Source organism: Apium graveolens, chromosome 10, assembly GCF_009905375.1.
Source record: "Apium graveolens cultivar Ventura chromosome 10, ASM990537v1, whole genome shotgun sequence".
Classification (NCBI taxonomy): domain Eukaryota; kingdom Viridiplantae; phylum Streptophyta; class Magnoliopsida; order Apiales; family Apiaceae; genus Apium; species Apium graveolens.
This window is the reverse complement of record NC_133656.1, coordinates 89,759,754-89,767,646: the sequence shown is the minus strand read 5'-3', so window position 1 is coordinate 89,767,646 and position 7,893 is coordinate 89,759,754. Positions and strand designations below refer to the sequence as shown.

At 37.4% G+C, this 7,893-nt stretch overlaps 1 non-coding gene across 1 annotated transcript; it reads left to right on the top strand.

The window, feature by feature from the left end:
* The first annotated feature begins 556 nt into the window (after positions 1-556).
* On the top strand, positions 557-660 carry LOC141694349 (small nucleolar RNA R71). The gene has a single exon (XR_012563663.1). It is a non-coding gene; the product is annotated as a small nucleolar RNA R71 (small nucleolar RNA).
* Positions 661-7,893: the final 7,233 nt, after the last annotated feature.

Here is a 7,893-nt window from a genome sequence, read left to right as displayed (position 1 = left end):
TTGTAGCTGGAGTTGTTGTCTTAGTGCATATTGTGGTTGCTGAAAACTAGAGGGGTTGTATTACTTTGCAGCATACTGCTGATAAGGCTTCTGTACTACATTCTGAGTGTTGCTCCAGCTGAAGTTAGGATGATTGCGGTTGTTGGGATGATAGGTGGCTGGAACCGGTTGTTGCGACCTCTGAAAGTTGCTCACGAACTGAGCTGATTCACTAGAAATAGCACACTGCTCTGTCTTATGTGCACCAACATAAAGCTCACAGACACTAGTAATCTGATTAACTCCATAATTAACCAAAGAATCCACCTTCATCGTCAAAGCCTTAAGCTGAGCAGCTATAGCAGTAGCTGCATCTACTTCCAGAATTCCTGCTACCTTGCCCTGAGGTAATCTCTGAGTTGGGTTCTGGTATTCATTAGCAGCCATCAGTTCGATCAACTCATAAGCTTTATCGTAGCTCTTAGACCATAAGGCTCCACCTAATGCTGCATCAAGTATGGGTCTAGAAGTTGCACCAAACCCGTTGTAGAAACAGTTAATGATCATCCAGTCAGGTATCCCATGGTGAGGACACTTTCGAATCATCTCCTTATATTGCTCCCAAGCCTCACACAAAGACTCTCTAGACTGCTATGAAAATTGAGTAAGAGCATTCCGAATTGCAGCAGTCTTCGCCATAGGATAGAACTTAGTAAAAAACTTTTGAGCAAGATCTTCCCACTTAGTGATAGAGCTTGGTGGTAAGGAATGCAACCAACACTTAGCTTTATCCCGCAGAGAGAATGAGAAAAGCCTTAGCTTTATAGCATCTTTAGACACATTGTTGAATTTGAAAGTGTCGAAGATCTCTGTTAGGAATATGTGTATTAGTTTGATGATAAGTTAAACAAAACACTTAAAGTAGAAATCTAGTGATTGTAGCCTCAACGGATAAGACCATCTTGGCTATCCGTTGAAGGAGTAGCTTTACTTAACAATAAGTTTAGTATTGTAGCACATTTCATTCTCTGGATTCAAGTTGTAATTCTTAGATGTTGTAAGAAAGTATCAGTCATGTTGACTACTAGTGGATATACAAATAGGAGGGCTAATTGTAAATATTTCATGCCTTGTAATTTTGTATAAGTGAAGAAGTATCAACTGATATTGAAGATCTTCAACGGATAAGAAACAAAGCTTCAACGGATGTCTCTAATGCTTCAACGGATAATATCCATCAACAGATAAGTGCTTCAACGGATAAAGACTTCAACTGATAATCCATCAACGGATAAAGCTTCAACGGATAAAGCCTCAACGGATAAGGCATCAACGGATGAAAGCTTCAACGGATGCTTAGTTCATTAGCAGTTGATAGTGACAATTCATAAGCTGACAGAGGCACATAGGTTTACAGAGACAAACTGGAATGTGGAAGCCTCTAGAAGGAATCAAGAAAATGCGGCATTTCCATTCTGATGCAAACAAGGAAGTATTCAAAGATCTACAGCCAAGCCTAAATTGCATTTGATAGAGAAATGAAGAAGAAACATGTGAAGAATCTTTTTAATTGTATTTTACAGTTTTGTCTTCACTTGTAAACTTGGTAATATATAAACCAAGTAGCAGCTAGTAATTAGATATGAATTTTCTTGAGCTGTTTAGAAATATCCAGAGAGAAAAATCATCTAGTTTGTACTAGGAAGCAGCTGTGATTTAATTCTTTGAATCACAGATTTTCTGAAATAACACATCTCTGGTGGAACAACAAATCCACCAGAAAAGTTTTTAAGATCTTTGTGTTCTTTACATTTGTGTTTGAATATATATCTGTCTGCATCAGCCTCAAGCAATTCACACACACATTTGCTCTCGGAAACACTTAGCCTTAGAAATTGCTCAAAACTTGAAAAAGTTTTGAGATTTACATTCAACCCCCCTTCTGTAAATCTCATTGTTAGTCCACTGGGAATAACAATTGGTATCAGAGCAAGCTCTTAACATACAAAGAGTTTAAAGATTTATTCTGCTAACATCATGAGTGCACAGAAGAATCCTCCTGCTACCATCATGAGTAGGAAGGATATTGGTATAAAGATCCCAGTCCTGGAAAAAGATAATTATCATCAGTAGAAAGTGAAGATGCATTTACATCTTCTTTCTCAAGATGAAAGCTACATCAACTGTATTGAAAATGGTCCTCACATCCCTCACAAAGTCGCCACAGCTGCTACTGCAACAGTTGTTGTTGGACAGTCCATTCCCAAGCCAAAAGCAGAATGGACTATTGAAGACATGGAAGAAATCCGCAAGGACAAGAAAGCCATGAACATTTTGTTTAATGGCTTAGATCAAGATATGTTTGACAATGTCATCAATAGCCAAACTGCAAAGGAAGTTTGGGATACTGTACAAATCATCTGTGAAGGTACTGAGCAGGTCAGAGAGAACAAGATGCAACTTCTTATTCAACAGTATGAATATTTTCACTTTGAAGAAGGTGAATCATTAAATGATACCTTCAACAGATTTCAGAAACTGTTAAATGGATTGAAGCTGTATGGTAGAGTGTATCAAGTCAAGGATTCCAACTTAAAATTTCTTAGGTCTCTACCAAAGGAATGGAAGCCCATGACTGTCTCTCTAAGAAATTCTCAAGATTATAAGAACTTCACACTTGAAAGATTATATGGAATTTTGAAGACTTATGAACTTGAAATGGAGCAGGATGAGCTGTTGGAAAAGGAAAAGAGAAAAGGAGGAACAGTTGTACTTGTAGCTGACAGTGAGAAGATGGAAGCCATGAATGAGGAGAAGACAATGTCAAGTCTCAAAATTGGCACAAGCAAATCAGAATCAAGCAAGGGTAAAGAGCAAGTAGCTGAGGATGAAGACAATTCCAGTCAGGATGACTCTGATGATGTTGATGAACATCTGGCTTTTCTGTCCAGGAGGTTTGCAAAGATGAAGTTCAGGAAAAATACAAAATTCACTAAGCCAAACAAAAACATGGTGGACAAATCCAAGTTCAAATGTTATAACTGTGGCATGAGTGGACACTTTGCAAGTGAGTGTAGGAAGCCAACCTCTGATAAAAAGAAATTTGAGCAAGTTGATTGCAAAAAGAAGTACTTTGATTTGCTCAAACAAAAGGGAAGAGCTTTTCTCACTCAAGATGATTGGGCAGCAGATGGAGTCAATGAAGATGATGATATGGAATATGTCAACTTAGCCCTGATGGCTAATTCTGATGAAAATGAAACTAGTTCATCAAGCAACCAGGTAATCATTACTGATCTCTCTTAGCTTTCTAAAAATGAATGCAATGAAGCCATAAATGATATGTCTAATGAATTATATCATTTGCGTGTTTCCCTTAAATCACTAGCTAAAGAAAACACTAGGATCAAGGAGAATAATGTGTTTTTAAGTGATAGGAATGCTGTGTTAGAGGATCAGGTAATTGAGCTTGAAAAGATTAAACTTAAATGCTTGACTGTTGAGAGTGAACTAGCAGAAGCTGTTAAGAAAGTAGAAATTCTTTCTAAACAGTTAGAAAGTGAGCAAGAGGTAATCAAGGCCTGGAAAACATCTAGGGATGTTAGTGTTCAGATTGCCAAGGTTCAGGGAATTGAATCATTCTGTGAGAATGCCTGGAAGAAAAACAAAAAGGAGTTAGAATTAATTGATGGATTGTCAACGGATGATGAAAATTATCCGTTGAAGGAAGAAAAGGAGCATCCGTTGAAGGCTCATCAATTAAAACAGGCAAGTAATTCTAAAAATAAAAACCTCAATAAGAAGAATGATTCAATTCTCAAGAACTTTGTCAAAGAAGGAGCTAGCACATCCAAAGATGTCAGTAAGGTGAATATAGGACACATTAATTTAGATCAGCTGAAAGATAGGCTTAAGTTGGTTGAGGATAAGAAGGAAACTAAAAGGAAATCTAAAAGAAATGGGAAGGTAGGGATTAATAAACATAACAATTACACACCTGATAGGTATGCTCCTAGAAAAAGCTGTGTGCATTGTAAAAGTGTTAATCACCTATTTGATAATTGCAAATCTGTTAAAAATGCTCACATGCCTTCAAATCCCTCCATGCCTAACATGTCTATGTCACCTCTGCATGCTATGCCTGTTATGTCTCACCAGAATCCCCACACACATTTTGCAAACATGCCATACATTAATAATCCTTATTTTTCTGCATTTAGTATGCCTCACATGCCATACAATATGCCCATGTGGAATAATATGTTTGCACAATCTATGCCTTATCAAATTCAATCAAGTGTGCTAAATGATTCTGTGACTAACCCTACACTTCAACCAACTACATCTGAGACCAAGGTTGACCCAAAGTTACCTAAGTCAAAAGATGCAGGAGGAATGAAGTCTAGGAAAAAGACTAACAAGGCTGGACCCAAGGAAACTTGGGTACCAAAATCAACTTGATTGATTTTGATGTGTGCAAGGAAAAAGAAGGAATCTATGGTACTTGGACAGTGGCTGTTCAAGACACATGACAGGAGATTTCACCCTGCTCACAGAGTTTAAGGAGAGAGCTGGCCCTAGCATAACCTTTGGAGATGACAGCAAAGGGTTCACTATGGGATATGGCTTGATTTCAAAAGAAAATGTCATCATTGATGAAGTTGCATTGGTTGATGGTCTCAAACACAATTTATTGAGCATCAGTCAACTATGTGACAGAGGGAATACTGTTTCCTTCAATTCTGAAGCCTGTATTGTCACAAGTAAGAAGGACAATAAAGTGGTTCTAACTGGAGTTAGAAAAGGGAATGTGTACTTAGCTGATTTCAACTCTACAGATGCAGAATCCATTACTTGTCTTCTCAGCAAAGCAAGTCCAGTTGAAAGTTGGCTGTGGCATAAGAAGCTATCCCATTTGAATTTCAAGACAATGAATGATCTAGTCAAAAAGGACTTAGTTAGAGGAATGCCTCTAGTGGAATTCACAAGGGATGGACTGTGTGATGCTTGTCAGAAAGGAAAGTAAAAGAAAGTATCGTTCAGTAAGAAGCTTGAATCTGTAATTGATGAACCACTACAACTGCTACACATGGATCTTTTTGGACCAGTCAATGTATTGTCAATTTCAAGGAAAAGATATTGCCTAGTGATTGTAGATGATTTCTCAAAGTTTTCATGGGTTTATTTTCTTGGATCAAAGGATGAAGCTAGTGAAATCATTATCAATCATATGAAGCAAGTCAACAATCATCCTGATTTCAAAGTAAGGAATATTAGGAGTGACAATGGAACTGAGTTCAAGAATTCAACCATGAAGTTGTTCTGTGAAGAAAATGGGATCATACATGAGTTCTCAGCTCCAAGGACTCCACAACAAAATGGTGTGGTGGAAAGGAATATTAGATCACTAATTGAAGCTGCAAGGACAATGCTTGAAGAGTCAAAACTCCCAACTTATTTTTGGGCTGAGGCTGTTAACTGTGCATGTTACACTCAGAACATTTCTCTAATTAATCAAGCAAAAGGCATGACTCCCTATCAATTATTCAAGAGAAGAAAACCAAGTTTAAACTTTCTGCATGTCTTTGGTTGCAAATGCTACATATTAAGGAATCGATCTGATCACAAAGGGAAGTTTGATGCAAAGGCTGATGAAGGAATATTTGTTGGTTATTCTGCTGGAAAATCATATAGGGTCTACAATCTAAGAACCAACATTGTCATGGAATCTGTGCATGTTGTGTTTGATGATAAAAAGATTGATGGACTAATAGATGAAGGACACCATGAAGGACTCAAATTTGACAACATTGAGATATATTGTGATGATAGTGAAGATGAGAATGATGAAGAAGGCATCTCAAGAGGAATTCAAAATCTGCCTTTGGATAATGCACAGAATGCTGCATCCGTTGAAAGTCATAATTCAGTTTCCGTTGAAAGAAGCAATGCAGCATCCGTTGAAAGACAAAGTGCATCATCCGTTGAAGTTCGTAATGAAGCATCCGTTGATCACAGTCTATCAACGGATAATCAATTCACTTCATCAGTTGATAAAACTCCCAATTCTTCTCAAAGGATCAGCAACTCAGGGGGAATGTCAATCAATCAACAGTCTATTTCACATCATGACAATACTGAGGCAACCTCATCTAGAGCTAATCTACCATCTCAAAGGAAATGGACCAAGAATCACCCTTTTGAACTGATCATTGGTGATGCTACATCTAAAGTGCAAACTAGAAGGGCTACTCAAGATGAATGTCTGTACAGTAGCTTTCTATCACAGGAGGAACTTAAGAGAGTAGAAGAAGCTCTTTTGGATCCAGATTGGATTTTAGCAATGCAAGAGGAGCTAAACCAATTTGAGAGAAACAAAGTATGGAAGCTGGTACCCAAGCCAAAGAATAAGAGTTCTATTGACACAAAATGGGTATTCAGAAACAAGATGGATGAAAATGGCATTGTCATAAGGAATAAAGCCAGATTGGTTGCTAAAGGCTATTCTCAACAAGAGGGAATAGATTTTGATGAAACATTTGCTCCAGTTGCCAGACTTGAAGCCATCAGAATCTTTCTAGCCTATGCAGCTAATGCCAATTTCAAGGTCTATCAAATGGATGTCAAGAGTGCATTTCTAAATGGGGAATTGGAGGAAGAAGTTTATGTAAGCCAACCTCCAGGATTTGAAGATCCAAATTTTCCAGACTATGTGTATTATCTGTTGAAAGCACTTTATGGACTAAAGCAAGCACCTAGAGCCTGGTATGAGACTTTGTCAATATTCCTTCTAGATAATCACTTAAGTAGAAATCTAGTGATTGTAGCCTCAACGGATAAGACCATCTTGGCTATCCGTTGAAGGAGTAGCTTTACTTAACAATAAGTTTAGTATTGTAGCACATTTCATTCTCTGGATTCAAGTTGTAATTCTTAGATGTTGTAAGAAAGTATCAGTCATGTTGACTACTAGTGGATATACAAATAGAAGGGCTAATTGTAAATATTTCATGCCTTGTAATTTTGTATAAGTGAAGAAGTATCAACTGATATTGAAGATCTTCAATGGATAAGAAACAAAGCTTCAACGGATGTCTCTAATGCTTCAACGGATAATATCCATCAATGGATAAGTGCTTCAATGGATAAAGACTTCAACTGATAATGCATCAACGAATAAAGCTTCAACGGATAAAGCCTCAACGGATAAGGCATCAACGGATGAAAGCTTCAACGGATGCTTAGTTCATTAGCAGTTGATAGTGACAATTCATAAGCTGACAGAGGCACAAGGGTTGACAGAGACAAACTGGAATGTGGAAGCCTCTAGGAGGAATCAAGAAAATGCAGCATTTCCATTCTGATGCAAACAAGGAAGTATTCAAAGATCTACAGCCAAGCCTAAATTGCATTTGATAGAGAAATGAAGAAGAAACATGTGAAGAATCTTTTTAATTGTATTTTACAGTTTTGTCTTCACTTGTAAACTTGGTAATATATAAACCAAGTAGCAGCTAGTAATTAGATATGAATTTCCCTGAGCTGTTTAGAAATATCCAGAGAGAAAAATCATCTAGTTTGTACTAGGAAGCAGCTGTGATTTAATTCTTTGAATCACAGATTTTCTGAAATAACACATCTCTGGTGGAACAACAAATCCACCAGAAAAGTTTTTAAGATCTTTGTGTTCTTTACATTTGTGTTTGAATATATATCTGTCTGCATCAGCCTCAAGCAATTCACACACACATTTGCTCTCAGAAACACTTAGCCTTAGAAACTGCTCAAAACTTGAAAAAGTTTTGAGATTTACATTCAACCCCTTTCTGTAAATCTCATTGTTAGTCCACTGGGAATAACAATCTCGATGAAATCTCTAATATGCATGTTAGGATCTTCTGTCGGAGAACCCCC